We start from the raw sequence: 16,126 nt of genomic DNA, 5'->3' as shown, positions 1-16,126 counted from the left end.
CTCCTAAAATTCAACTGCCAAACCTGAACAATTACCTGTAATTTCACTCACCTTGCTCTTTTTATCTCTTCTAAAATGGAATAGAAATACATTGCCCTACTCTAAAGGTAATCCTTCTACCAAGCCACCAAAATTTATTTATTGTTTGAGGTATGCTCCAACAATACAGAGGATGTTTAAATTAAAAAATATATATGTTACATTAAGAGATGCATTACCACTAATCCCCTCAATACGCACCCCGCACTTTGAACACACTTATCCCATTGCTCTTGCTACTTTCTGAAGCAACTCTAGATGTGAAAAAGGAAAATGGAGCTCGAGTCCAAAACCACAGCTATGCCTGCAACAGTGAATTTTAGTGACTCTTAATGCAGAAATAAGTAATAATTTGCTTACTATATAGACTAGAATGATTAACTTTGCTGGTAAATAAAAATTGGTGATGTAAAATTTTGAATAGAGATCTATTTAAGGTATTTGCTTTTCTTGAAAGTATAGGAATAAACCCAGTATACATTGTAACCAACATTTTCCTGTTGTTACAGATTCCTGAATAGGGCAGTATTATAATGTAGAAAGCATCATGTGGAAAACAAAATTATTAAATTCTTCAAGGCTGACTTCTAAAAATCAGAGTTCCAGTTTCCAGTCAGGTATGAGAGTAACCAAACTGGTTTTATAATTGAGGAGAAAAGCAAGTTACCTGTTGTCAAGAAAACTTCTTGTGAAGGAGGTTATCCCTTCCTAGAGAGGTATAAAGGAATGGAAGCTCATAGTTGACCTCACTACTCAGATCTGAGTGAAAAGATTTCCAAGAAGTTTGGCCAATATATTTTTATGTGGTGCAATACCAGAGGTGCCAAAAAAATGTATATAAGTGGACACTTTGGTCAACGTTTCTCAAGCAGTAGTTTGCCGTAATCAGAAGTGTCTGAACATTGATGACAACCACTTTGAGCACCTCTTGTAATTGCAGAAGTCAAACGTGACTTGTAGGCATCTTTTGTTATCGGTATACGTTGAGTATTACAATTTTAATACAGTTTTCTTTTCTTAAAATATGTATACGTTTTTTTGGCATCCTCTGTATATATTGAGAAAGGGTGCATGCTGATCTGCCTCACTGCTAACGTAAGAATGGCACAAAGATGACAGAGAGCTGGATTGTTTGAATGGTCAGCAGAGGAGGTATAAAAACTAGCCTATGTCACGTCTCACTTCATGAGAGCTAAAAATATAGACCCATTCAAGTCTACAGCCTCCAAAATACGGAAACATCTCTATGCATAAAGACATTCATTACATCATTGTTTAAGAGATAGGTCACCTACATATTGGACTAACAAGCCTACAAATTCTTGATTGCTGCCCCTGTCCTCCTTCTTGGTAAATAGCAGCATTCATTCAGTTGGTAAAGTCAAAATCTTATAGTTATTCCTGACTTTTTCTTTTATACTCTTCTAGTTCATCAGCAAAGTGGGTCAGTTTTAACCGTAAATAGATTATAAACCTAATTATTTCTCTCTTTTTCACTACTGATATGCTAAATTAAGTCACCATTGTGTATTGAACATAGTCAACACTAACTGAGTTTTTCTAGAAAAACTAATTGGAAGCCATGTATGCATGTATTCATAGAATGATGATATGAAGATGCTTCCAATTCATTTTTGTCAAAACAAAACAAACAAAAAAACCCAGAAAAAACAATTTAAAAGGAAATGCCCATTACTTAATGAACTTTTTCAGCACTATCTTAATTATATGTATTTTTTTTCCGTCTCAACAACTCTTCTCATTTATGGACGTAGAAGTTTTGCTCATTCTTCATGGTAATTTGAAATATTCTCCTCTCAAGGAACTTTTCTCTCCTTCATTCAAAGAAATGCCATTTCTCCCACCACTAAATCTCAATGTATACACTTCAGTGCTATCTCTCTATAGAGCTTAAAACATTCTTTCCTGACACTTGAGTTATTGTTCTGAATATGTTTCTTCCTCTATTGAATTACAAACTCCTTGAAGACATCTCTTTTTAAATATTAAGACACAGCAGGCTAAGCTGTTGTCATATTAGAATCACTTCCTCCCCCACCAGTGAATTAATGTGGTTGTAATATAACTTCTTTTTAACAAAACAATTGTAATACCCACATGTGCCACATATAGAACATGTATCCTTTTTGAACCCCCCACATAGCCTTAATAGGTATTTTATGTAAGTGAATGAGAGAATAAACACATGAATGAAAAAATTAAATATTCAACAAAGAGTAAAATATTTCCAGTTGGGTGAATTATAAAATGGTAAAATAAGAATGTTGATATTTCATGGTGATACATTTAAAATTTTCGTATATGTATAAACAGAAAATGCAAGATGAAGGTTCATAAACTAATACTGATAATAATTTATTACCTGCACATGCTATATATAATTGGTTTGTTTAAAGAAGTCACATTATAATCACATTAAGTCACTTCAGGGTGTTTAATGTAACAATACCATACCCTGCTGTGTGTTATTACTTAAGTGGAGTTGCAATTTGGTTTTCCTGCTGACAATTCAATAGTATTTTCTAGACAAAGACAAACAGTAAGTTACATCAAATTATTTTTGTTTATCTAAGGAAAACATTGATCAATACCATATGATCTGAGGCCAGCAACCTCTTTTTTCTGTAATCACACTGCATTTAAATAATAGTAAAGATAGCAGGCCTTTTCAAATATTGTCTCAGTTCAATTTGGCACACAGTGGACAGCTCTGATTTGCTGTACTATGCTTGCTGTTACATGAGATTTTGAGTATATAATTTAGTTGGGCGGCATATTTGCCTCACACTTTGCATATGAGATAAGACACATTTATTATTGCATTTACTTCTCAGGAGAAAGAATATCATTAATAGTAACAACTAGTTAAGTATGTAGGGCAAGTAGGATCAATCACAATTTACAGTTTTAGACACTGAATTGTAGAGATCCAGGACTCCAACAGTAGTGTCTCAACAATTAGTTCTGTGAATTTTGCATTGTAGAATAGTATGCCACAGAATTACAACATTATATCTGATCTCCTCCTTATCTCACTATCAAAATCAAGTTCTACATGCAAATAAAGTGCCCAACACCCTAGTCTAACCTCATAATTTCTTGACCATAACTTAATGCCACGCACTTAATCTTGTTATCATTCTGAATACAGAATCCTTGAAGTTTAAAAATTCAACGCTATATTTGTATACAAAATTTTGCCTTACAGGTCTCTTACACCATTAGTTCTACCCTGTCTGATAAAGCCCTTAACAGTCTTTACTCTATCTTTGGGCACTCTCTGAGCTTCTCCTTCTTTTTCCTCTTCCTCTTCCTCCTCCTCCTCCTTTTCCACATCCTCTTCCTCCTCCTCCTCCTCTTCCTCTTCCTTTTCCTCTTCCTCCTTATTTTTTTTTTTTGCCACACAGTAACTCACTGTAATCACTCTCTGGTTAAAAGCTTGAATCCATTTCTCCTTTTGCAATGTTGTGCTCCTCCCAGCAATACCTTTCTCCACAACAAATCTACCAGATCTTCCCAGTGTATAGGGGAACCATGTGGGTCAATTCTACTTCAAACTGTGGATAAAAAAAGGAGTTCTATGGAAGGTAACCTCACAGGGTGATCTGATCATAAATTCCTAACTGGGCAGGTCATGGTGGGTAGTCACGGCCCAGGCATATAACTTCTTTAGTGAAAGGTTTATCTTTGCCTTAAGCAAGTCCTGTTAATTGTTTCTGTGCATCTAGGTTAACGCATCTTTGACATAAACCATAACCATTCTCAAGATAGAACATAATCTTGCTAATATCCGGTAATTCAATCCCCACCTTGCTTTCTCCCACCTCCATGTGATCTCCCTTATGTCCCCTTCCTTAATTTCAAATGCATAAAAGAAGCTGCAAAACTATTATTCTTGGGAACATCTGAGATCTTGCTCCCCGTTCTGTCTTCAGTGTAGCTCAGATAAACTCTTAAAAAATTCTCTACATGTTTGAACATTTTCTTACTTTAACAAAACTCATGTTCTGTGTCCTCATTTGGCCCTCATTGTTGTCATATACACTTCATCATGAACCTGAGACAGCATAGGAACTTGGGCCAGGGGCTGAAGGAATGCCAGGTGGCCAGAAGGAACACTCGATAAGCTGACCACAAATATGCCACCACTCCATCACTCCCTACACAAACGTACACAAGTAGCTCATTATTATCTCTCTTCCAACCGTTTACTTCCATACAGATCTCGAAACCACTTTTCGGCATGTGCAGTTGTTCATGGTTTGACTGCTTATATAACCTTCCTGGGGTGGTGGTTTTGAGCAGTCCGCCGTCTTGTCTCCACAGCACAGGTGCAAACAGAGTCCCAGGCAATGTACCTGATAAACAAGCCTGCCTTTTTTTAAAAAAAATAGCCCATCGCTTTCAAAAAGCCCACCTTTTGGAGCAAGGCTGCCTTGTCCCCAGCACATAAAAGTAGCCAAGCAACGCCAGCCTCTGAATCACTTCTGAGCACCTCCCTTTCCTCTGTGCTGCCTCCCTTGTGCTGGAGCATAAGCTTAATAAAATTGGTCTGGAGATTTTTCTCGGGTTTTCTCTCGATTTCTACCTCGGGAAACCCAAGAACCCCAATGCCTGTAGAAAATCTAGGAGCACCTCGTTCACACTCCCTTCTCTGACTTTATTACAATCTCACCTTACACCCAGGTTTCCTCTTTCTCCCCTTCCATCCTTTCAGGAGATGATGTGGTGATTTTGTGTCAGAGAGAAAAGGGATGCCACCATTTGAGCTCATCTTCACTTCTTCAGTCCTAGGTCTACAGAGTTATTTGCATTCTCAATCAGTCTTATTACTATTTTTTTTTCTCACTTAAGTAAATGGTTTCTCTTTGCTTTGCTAAAAATAGCGTTTTCACCTATCAGTTGATTTCAGTCACTTGTATTTTCTGCAAAACCTTGTCTCACCTATTACCTCTTTTTACTTACACCTTTAAATTCATCTTTCATATTGACTATGTGTATCAAAGACTTTTAATGCTAAAAGATAAAAAGAAAAAAAAAACCCTCCTGTCATCTTCAATCTGTGCATTCTTTTATCTTTCTTTTTTACTCTCCTCCTGTCATGTCCTCATCATCCCTTCTCCCTTCCACTGATTCTTAGGAACAGCTACTTACCCAGTAATGTTTCTCCAAGAAAGCTTCCATTGTATGCCTTTTGCTTTTATCTCCCATTTCATTGTGGTTGTGATTAGCGCCAATCATGGACTATTATCAGTTCTTCTTCCTTCTGCTGATATGGCAGGACTGTACTTCTTTGCCTCCTTAAACTTAGGTATGTTGTGCCTTGCCATTGAAATGAATATCGGAGCTGTCAGTGCTTTCCTATTCCCTAGGACCCCATTGCCATTTTAATGAACAAAGACTCCTATGTTTTCACTGCCAACATTCAGAACTCTGATGATCTTTGGACTACTGGAGTCCAAAAAATGCCTGGAATTTTATATCACCACAGTGGAGACCCTAAAAAAGTAACTGACAAGCAGCAAGGTATAATAATGCAGGTTCTGTGCCCCTCTGGACAATTTTCAGATGTGACTTGCCTAGTCTCCGGAGCTAACCTGTCGATGGTGCCAATATTTCATGACACTTTGCTTGGTATTGCAGCATTTCTTGGCTTGCTTTCTTTTCAGTCCCACTTCCCCACTCTTTAACTGCTTTGAACTGCAAATACTTTATATTACTTTCACACGAACCATTGGCTTCAGTGCTACTTCTGAGGAACCTAAACTTAACGAAAATGTGTGCGGAATTGTCATGTGTCATGTTCAGCCGTAAAAAGCCCATGTGTGATTTGCCCCTTACCTTTCCCTCTATCCTGGCAACTGGCAATATTCCAGACGATGACTGCTCTGTTGGCCTCGAGCCTGGACTGAGGACAAAGTGGAGCAGAGCCCACAGTTAACTCATGATGGACAGGCAGCATGAGAGAAGAATGAAACTTTATCATTTAAAGCTGCTAAGCTATCCCGTTATTTGTTTCTACGGCATATTCTAGCCCGTTGTTCTACGGGCATGAGTTCACATCCCCCTTTTATCAGTTTATATATTTTCAGGATAGACTAGGATATGCTGTGGTGATAAATTCCTAAATCCAATGGCTTATAATGAGAAAGATTCACTTTTTCCCTGTGAGGTTCTCCTCACGCTGGGCCCAGATGAGGGAGCACACCATGAAACTTGCTGGTTGCTGTGGTGGAGGGGAAAATGTTCTGGATGCTACAATGAGATATTCAGAATGTGACTCCCCTTACAACTCCGTGGTCAAAACTAATCGGATGGCAACAACAATGCAATTTCATCATGATCTTGGGAGATTGAGTGTGGAAACATTCAGAGAATAGAACTAATGATTGTTCCAGTTTTTAACCTGGCTTATCTGAACTACTCCCTGGATTTGTTGTCACCAATGACAAATCAAATGAACACATTTTAACTCTATATTTCTGGAGCTTTCTGTAGCACTTTAAATTGTTGAATAGTTTATCCTTCACTAAATTCTATGCATTTTTGCCTCTTGTTTTATGAAGGATGTTTTTACTATAAGTAATGAAAAAATATTACTGAATGCTTTAAAGATTAACACAAACTGTCTTTGGTTCAGGCAAGAAAAAAGACTGAAACCTCTAAAATTCTCCTCCTACTAAATGCCTAGAAATACTGAATGTAAACAAGAAAAAAGAAAATAAAATCAAGTGGATAATTGAATGACAAAGAGGAAAGTAAAAAGCTGATTTTTTAAAAAAATAAATTTAAAGTAGGGATATTTCCTTAAACAAGATGCAAAAAGCATAAACCATCAAAGGAATATTACAGTACATTTAACACATTAAAATTAAGTCTTTTGTAAGAATTGACATGTAAAATTGTTGAAATAAGACATGCAATATATTGAAAAGAAATATTTTTACCCACATATTGAATAAAGGGTTTGTATCAAGAATACATAGAAAGATCCCGTGACTAAATAAGAATAAAACATAAAGAACTGATTAGAAAAGTTACAAAGTATATAAACAAGTCACAGAGAAGGGAATCTGAATGCTAAAATTCACATTTACAAGTAAGTTGAATATACACAACCTCATGAATAATCAGGGAGATACAAATTAAAATCATAATAAAATGTGATTTTTATCACCATCAAAATGGAAAAATGTAGTTAAATCCAATAAATTTTAAGTGCTAATGAAACATCAACTATTATTCTTATACTTTGCTGGCAAAACCACAAATTAGTCTAACATTCAGGAAGCAATTTTGCAGTATCTAATAAATTGAAGTTGCATATACTTTCATGCCAGTGATCCTAAATTTATCGAGACTCGCCCATGTATTCACACTTTTAAAAACTATCTAATGCAGCAGTGTTTGTAATAGAATAAATGTGAAAAAAAAAGTCAACACCTCTAAATATTCTTTGGTAGGTGACTACATAAATTGTGACTTATTTATACAGTAAAATATTATATAGCAAGTAAATTATATGAAATATATCATGCAGTATCAACATCAATGTAAATATAACTTATACTATAATGTTGAGGGGGGAAAGCAAGTGGATATACATATATATGTGTATGTATGTATGTATTTATTTATTTATATTTATATATTTAATATAATATTTTAAAAGCCAATAATATGTATTATTTATGAATTCATTATTGAGGTAAAAGTAAAATACTTGCCTATAAATAATATTTACCAACCTCATGCTATCACAGTAGTGATTACCCCTGAGGTTAGGAAAGGAGTGCATACAGAAGAGATGTAGGCAACTTTTAAGTTGGTCTCTGATGATTTTTACCACCTAATACCCATGCTGTTATATAATCAATTTCCTTAGTATGGGTTGGACCTTATGACTCACTTTAAATAAATTATATATGGCAAAAGTAATTGGCTTCAGCGATTAGGCTATAAGAAGATACCATATTTCCCTGAAATGAGACCTAACCGGAAAATAAGCCTTAGTGTGATTTTTCAGGATGCTTGTAATATAAGCCCTACCCCAAAAATAAGCCCCAGTTAAGATCATCAGCCAGATGGATGCATTTAGTACGTCCGTTACAACACACGATGGACATTTTGAATTATAAAATAATAATAAAATAAAATAAATAATAAAAAATAAAATAAAATAATAATGTTAATATATAATTAAATATAAATAAATAATATTGGCATTAGTACTTAAAATAAATGATACTGTGTTTCCCTGAAAATAAAACCTAGCCAGACAATCAGCTGTAATGCATCTTTTGAAGCAAAAATTAATATGAGACCATGTCTTATTTTACCACTATAATATAAGACTGCGTCTTATATAATACGAGACATGGTCTTATATTAATTTTTGCTTCAAAAGATGCATTAGAACTGATGGTCCGGCTAGGTCTTATTTTTGGGGAAACATGGTAATACAAATTATAACTAAGTATTTGTAAATACCCAAGTGACAAGCGGATACCTTTGGACAAGAGGCAAATGCCTATGTAAATAGATGAACTCAGGAATTATTGTCGAATGACGGATCGGAGTACAGACACAAGGCATGCATAACGTGCTCAATTCATAACGAATGGACATGGCTGTGTCTAATATGAATGTTCATAATTCATTACATCATGTCTTGTAACGAACATACTTAATGCACTCTGTGAAATAAAGAAATGTTTTCTGAATTTTGGTGCCTGCAATTTTTCGTCGATTTTGTGTAGACCATAGTTCTTAACTATCATCATTTTTGTTGCTACTCCCATCTCGTAAGTCTTCAGTTAACACTTGGTTTAATGATAGATTTAAAGGGAATAATATTTTAACCCCCAGACAAGATGAGTGCAAAAAGAAAGAGCTATTCCATCGAATACAAGAAAGGAATCCTGGAGGACTCCTGGGGCAAGAATCTTATGGCTTTCTGCAAAAAGAAGAAGTTGGATCTCTGAATGATCCGAAAATGGCGATCAGAATTCCATAACCTTAGTCAACAGGTGGACGAGGGAAATATGAAGAAGTGAAAGTGTGGATCAGGTCAGCAACCATTATTTCCTGAGCAGGAAGACATCATCTGTGAATGGATTGCTGACAGGAGAGCAAAGGCTTTGGTTGTGCTCAGGGCTGATATTCAAGCATTTGCCCTTGCAATGGCACCACAGTTAGACATATCCCCAGAAGAATTCAAAGCATCACAAGATTGTCTGGATGGCTTCCTTCAGCGTTACAAACTGTCTCTAAGATGGACAACACTGTTTAAGCTGTAAGATACTGAAGTTATTAAATGTGCACTTGCATTCAAATCCTTTGTTGATGGCATCGACTTTTCTAAATACCAATTCTCCAACATGATTGCTATGGATGAAACTGCAGTGTTTATGGGCCAAGGATCTCAAATGACAATTGATCAGAGGGGTGCCTTGTCAATCTACATTCTCTCCACTGGTTACAAAAGTGCATGTGTTACCTGTATTTTGGCAATTTGTCTGGATGGAAAGAAAGCTCCACCTCTAATCATTACTAAGGGCAAGAAAGATAAGATAGAAAGTGTTTCAGGCATTTATGTTCTTGAAATTCAGCCAGCACTCACTGCACTAAGACATGAAGAACTTTCTTGCAGAGAGAAGAATAGATCAAATAATGATTCCCTCCAGAACGACTGCCTATCTCCAGACTCTTGAAATTGCAATAAACAAGCCATTCAAGGACCATTTGCACGTGGAAATCAATGACTACTCTGAAAATATAATGGAGAGAAGTCAGCGTGGAAACTTGGTGAAGCCTAGCCTGCAAGAGGTTGTGACTTGGGTGAAGAATTCATAGGATAAAATCACTGACAGCTGTGTTACCAGTGCACTACGAGCAGGCTACATAGACAAGAAGTGCTCCTTTAAGGAGAGCTCTATTGCTGAACATGAGAGATTGGGGCCAATGGTTCTACAGGAAATGGAGTCGCAAGAAATTCAAGCCAGAATTCAGGGTTTGGATAGTTATGACTATGTTCCAGAAGAAGGTGACATTACTGTATTTGAATACATGTAGATGTCTGTACATGAATAAATCAATAAATGTGGATAGTTGTATATGAATAAATGTAGATTGTTGTACATGACAAAATAAAACAACCCCTGAGAATAAGTCCTAATGTGTCTTTTAGAGCAAAAATTAATATAAGACCCGGTTTTATTTTTGGGGAAATACAGTAATGGCTATCATCGTGGGTTTTCTCTCTTACTTGAGGAAACTAGATGCCATGTTGTGGAGCTCTCCTCTGGAAGGGCTCATGTGTCAAGGAACTGAAGGAGGCCTCTGGCCAGCAGGCAGTGAGGTACTGAGGCTGTTGTCTAACAGCCTGCAAGGAACTGAATCCTGACAGTGTCACATGTGTGATCTTGAAAACAGATCCTCCCCCAGTCAAACCACTAGATGAAATCATAGCCCTGGCTAACGCCCTGATTACAACCTATGAGAGACCTTGAAGCAGAAGCACCTATCTAAGTCACATATAGATTCCTGCCCCACAGAAACTGTAAAATAATAATAGCCTATTGTTTTTAATCATTGAGTTTGGAATACTTTGTTAATGAGCAATAGACAATTAATATAGGAAGGATGATGAAATGACTGAAAATGTCTGGCAGACGGGCAAAATCAACAGATTTCCACCATACCTCTTTTTCCATTTCTGTGTCCTCAGCTTGGCTTTCCCAGTCTCTGTGGTTTATTCTCATACTGATAGCCTTAACTTCATTTATATCTAGCCAGTTATGTCCAGTAAATATAATGAAAGCTACACATATAATTTAAAATGTAATAGACAATAAACACCATGTTTAAAAAGTGAATAGAACCAGGTGAAATTCACTTTAATGTTATATATCTTCTTTAACCCAATATATTAAAAAAATATATTCTATTCCAGCATATAATTTACATAAGTACATTATTGAGATATTTTACATTTTCTATTTCATATTGAATCTTAGAAATCTGATTTGTGTTGAACATCTCAATTTGGACACTGAATTTTCTTCAGAAGCATTTGGTGTATATTTCATAAAATGTGGAGTTGAGAAAGTAGATTCACATTATAAATTTTTTAAAAAATAGATTTAAAAGTTTTCCAATAATGAAATTGGGTCAGTTCTTAAAGTAAAATTAATCAAAATTAAATGAATTTTAAAATTCCATTTCTTAGTTGTACTAGCCACATTTCACGTATTCAATAGCTAAATGTGGCAAGTGGATGCCACATCGGACAGCCTGGCTCTAGAAGATGTTTCTCCTGACAGAGAACTTTTCCTTTTCTCCACCTACCAGTAATTTTCCTTTGTAATTTTAGGCTAATTTGGGTGATATATCATTTTCTAAACCAATCTCTATAAAAAGGGATGATGTTCCACATTACAGAAGTTGTTCTTAACTCTCTCTGTAGATTCGTCTGGAGAGTTTTTGTTTGTTTTTAAATTCCCATTTCCCATTCTCACATTCAGAAATTCTGATGGGCTTAATTGGTGCTGAGTCCCAAATAGGTATTTTTTCAGAGCTCCACCATTTCAAACAATCTCTAGGCTCTTCTGCTGACATTTGAAATCCAGTTCCACACAACGCCCCACCCGGCTGCATGCCAGCGCCCCATAGCCACAACTCTGCCACCATCCAGGGCTTGAATGAGTAATAGCAACAAAGAGGAATTCGCAGAGGGATTCAAGATCAGCGCCGTCAAGAATCAGCCGGATGACGGTAAAATATTTATTGGAGGCTTCAGCTGGGAAATAAGCTAGGAAGATCCGACTGAATTTTTGTCTCTATTTGGGAAAGTTGTAGACTACACAGTTAAAACATATCCAGTTCCCGGAAGATAAAGAGGATTTGGATTTGTGCTTTTTAAAGAGGTTGCTAGTGTTGATAAAAAACACAAACTGGATGGCCAATTGATAGACCCCCAAAAGGGTCAACGCTTTAAAAGAGAAGGAACTACCCCAACAGTTTTTTTGTGGGTGGGTTTGAGCCCATATACTTCTGAAGAACAAATTAAAGAATATTTGGAGGCTTTGGAGAGATTGAAAATATTGAACTTCCCATGGATACAAAAAGAGATGAAAGAAGAGGATTTTGGTTCATCACATATGCAGATGAAGAGCTAGTAAAGAAATTGTTAGGAAGCAGCTGTCAAGTTGGTGGTTCTGGGAAGTGTGAAATCCAAGTTTCACAACCCAAAGAGATAAAGAGGCAGGAACAGCAACAGCAAAAAGGAGGAAGAGGTGCTGCAGCTGGTGGAAGAGGTGGTACTAGGGGTCATGACCAAGGTCAGGGCCAAAACTGGAAGCAAGGATTTAATAACTATTCTGATCAAGGATATAGGAATTACAGTTGTGCCTATGGTGGTGATCAAAACTACAGTGGCTATGATCATACTGGGTATAACTATGGGAACTATGCATATGGACAGGGATATGCAGACTACAGTGGCCAACAGAGCACTTATGACAAGGTGTCTCAAGGTGGCAATCACCAAAACAATTACCAGCCGCACAAAAGAAGGACATTAGGGAGAATGCAGGAGGAGATGCCAAAATAACCCATCTTGTAGAACTACACTGAAGTTTGGTCGTCTCTTGATCTAAGATGATCATTTTGTAAAAGACTTCCTACTGTACAAGACACATGGTGTCCAACTGTATATAGCTGCCAATTCATTTTCTTTGTTTTTACTTTGCCTTTTGCTATCTGTGTTGTGACGCAACATGGATTTGAGTTTATACAAATTTCTTTTGTATGATTTCATGTTAAACCTCAAGTAAATGCTTCCTTATGTGAAAACAAAACATAATCTCTTGCACAGACCCGGGGCATTGCTATTAAAGACAACCACCACCAAAACCACAGAAAAGCAAACAGGTTACTCTAATGCAAAGTCAAGGAAAGGAATTAATAAGTTTGTAATCAGGGCCCAGACCTGAAGATTGTGTTTGGGATCGATTCCCCTGAAAACACAGGGGCTTCCTAGGAAGGAAAGATGATTACTAAGATCGAAGGCACAATTTTGCTAGAAAGGAGAAATGCATTCTGTGTAAATAACCAGCCATGCCCACTATAAGTTCTAGGTTTCCTTTCTAACTCCAGGGTTTATCTTTTGTCTCCATTGCTGCTGTTATGTTCCTGGTCCCTCTTGAATGTTGGTGTTTCCTGGATTCTGTTTGCTACTAGCTTCTTCTATAACTAACTACATTTTGTTTTGTTTCTCTCTTCCTCACCTTGGGTTTTCACTAGCTGATGACTCTTGTCTCCAACCAGAATAATCCATATCATTCCTTTGCCTCCTACATTTCAGGGGATCACTTGAAAATGCTCCTGATTCATTGTATCTCGACTGCCATACTTACTTGTTTATTCACATGAACTTTGATACTTCATATTAATACATCAATTTGTATTGCCTTTGTGATATAGCAGTTACTATGTTTTGTAGCAGTGTAATTTATATCTAACAGTATTTTTATAATTTTTAGCTACCCAAATGATTTTTTTTTAAATTGAGAGCTATAAAATTTATTCCTAACTACACTAGTGAAATATGGGCTTAATAGGTAAATATAACATGACAATGCCTGAAAACCTATAAAACTTTCTGGAAAAGTGGGATTTTAGTTTTAATATGCTGGAATCCAGTTGTAATTGTACTGCCAAGAACCACAGCTTTGCCACATTTATTGGCCTTTTGTCTAGCCTCTCTATAATAGTTTCTAGTAGGGTGGAAAGACTTACATGGAATTTGTTAGAGAAGATGTTTATCTCAGAGGAACAGACAGAAAATCTATACAATATTATGTTGGAATGATTTGAAAGCATGACCAATGTAAATTTTCCAGAATGGGAACAGTTATTTCTCAAGTCAGTAGGTTATTTGGAGAAACATTTTGTAAGATGGTTCTGTCTTAAAATTGTTTACATTCCTTAACTCATTAATTTCTCTTCTAAAATCCTATCCTAATGAAATAAACAAAAATGCAGTGAAACAATACTAAAGGCTATTATTCAGAATAGTCATTATATTGAGACTTTAGAAACATGCATTTACGTTAATAAAGACAATTTAAGTAAGATGGACCATTATGCAAAAATTTAAACTTATGTTTATGAAAAAATTAAATATAAGGGGACATATATTGGTTACGCTATTAAGTGAAAAAAAACAATAATAAAAATAGAAAAAAAAATTCCTAAAATTTGTATGGAACCTCAAAAGACCTATGATAGTCAAAGCAATTTTAAGAAAGAATAGCAAAGCTGGAAGGAGAAGTTGGTAAAAGAGTGCAAACTGTAAAAATTAACTAGATGGAGGGAATTCTTTCACAATGTATACATATATCAAATCACAATGTACACTTTAACTATCTTACAATTTTATGTTAAGTTTATCTCAATAAAGCTAATATATGTGTATATATATATATATTTTAATTAAAGTTTATTGGGGTGACAATTGTTAGTAAAGTTGCATAGATTTCAGGTGTATAATTCTGTCATACAGCTAAAATATTTTTAATTGTAGAAGAAAGTATAATACTTAAACAAGCATGGGGATGAGAATTTAGTCACTAGAACTGAACCCAGATGAAGAGTCCATTTAGAAAACAGGTTGGCAGTTTTCTTTGTTTGTTTGTTTAAATGAGAACCTACAATTATCATATTTCATATTCATTCAACACCTAGGTATTTATAATGGCAAAATAAAACACAAGACTTGTATAAATGCTCGTAGCGGCTTTATTTATAATAGCTCCCAACTGGAAACAACCCAAATGTCACAAATAAAATTATAAACATACAGAAGATGAATTAGTATAAAAATATTAAACATTTTTGAATAATTTTAAAAATAAGGGGACACTTCCTATTTCTTTCAAATTACCTTTTCACCTTCAGTGCAATGCATGGTATGGAACAACCAGTTATACTACGAATACAAAAAACCATATACCAAGAACGATTGGTAATGGCCAATATTTCAGGCAAGAGAGAAGGAAGTTTGTATATGGATTATATATATATATGTGTGTGTGTGTGTGTATATATATATATATATATATATATATGAGAAATTTGATTATGATAAGCCTTAATATAGTTTTCTTCCTGTTTCTTGCACTAGATAGTTTTCACCATATTTGAAAAAAAATTGACTGTTATTTCTTCAATTTTTGTTTGTTTGTTTGTTTTTCCCTTTACCTCTTCTTTGAAGATTTCAATAGCACATATATTTAGCTTTTTGATATTGTCTCAAAGATCCCTGAGGTTCTGTTTTTGGTTGCTTATTTTGAGTGCTTTTTTTCTCTGTTTCATTTTTGATAGTTTTTGTTGCTATGTCCTCAAGTTCACTAATATTTGTCTAATCTACTGTTAATTCCTCTCAGTATGCATCTTGGACATAGCAGTTTTCATATATAGAAGTTCCATTTCATAAAATATGGTACATACCTTCCATGTCTCCACTTAACATATTCAATCTTTCCATTAGCTCCTTGAACATATAGAATACAGTTATAATAATGATTAAAGTCTTTATGTACTAATTTTCTCATCTATGTAATTTCTGGGTTAAAGTAGATTGGTGGATTTTTCTCATAACTATGGATCTTACTTTCCTGCTTCTTTTCATTGCTTTACACCCTTACATACATTCATGAATTTAATTCAGAGAAGCATTTATCTGCAAAGCCCTGAAATTAATGTTTGTCATAAAATTTGATTATAGTCCTATATTGTCTTACAGTTTAAACTTCAACCGTTGTGTGACTTTCATCCTCATTCTTTACAATCTTACATGGATTCCTTGCCTTTAACTTTTGTGAAAATTGAGTTCCAATATCTCCTTTTTCAAAATCAACCATGATGTTTTATATACGCTTAGTTTTTCTCTTTCCCAATAGATGACCTCTCATTTATTTTAATATTCCTGTGGGTCTTTCATCTATTATCCTCTCATGCTCTTGTTCTTTAAGGCTTATTTGTATTTAATCTTGCCACTAAC

At 35.4% G+C, this 16,126-nt stretch overlaps 1 pseudogene; it reads left to right on the top strand.

The window, feature by feature from the left end:
• The first annotated feature begins 11,762 nt into the window (after nt 1-11,762).
• Nucleotides 11,763-12,673, top strand: LOC117032866 (heterogeneous nuclear ribonucleoprotein D-like; annotated as a pseudogene).
• The last annotated feature ends 3,453 nt before the right edge of the window (nt 12,674-16,126 follow it).

The sequence above is a fragment of the Rhinolophus ferrumequinum genome, chromosome 2 (assembly GCF_004115265.2).
Source record: "Rhinolophus ferrumequinum isolate MPI-CBG mRhiFer1 chromosome 2, mRhiFer1_v1.p, whole genome shotgun sequence".
Lineage (NCBI taxonomy): Eukaryota > Metazoa > Chordata > Mammalia > Chiroptera > Rhinolophidae > Rhinolophus > Rhinolophus ferrumequinum.
The sequence above is the reverse complement of the archived record's forward strand: the minus strand, read 5'-3'. Positions and strand labels throughout refer to the sequence as shown.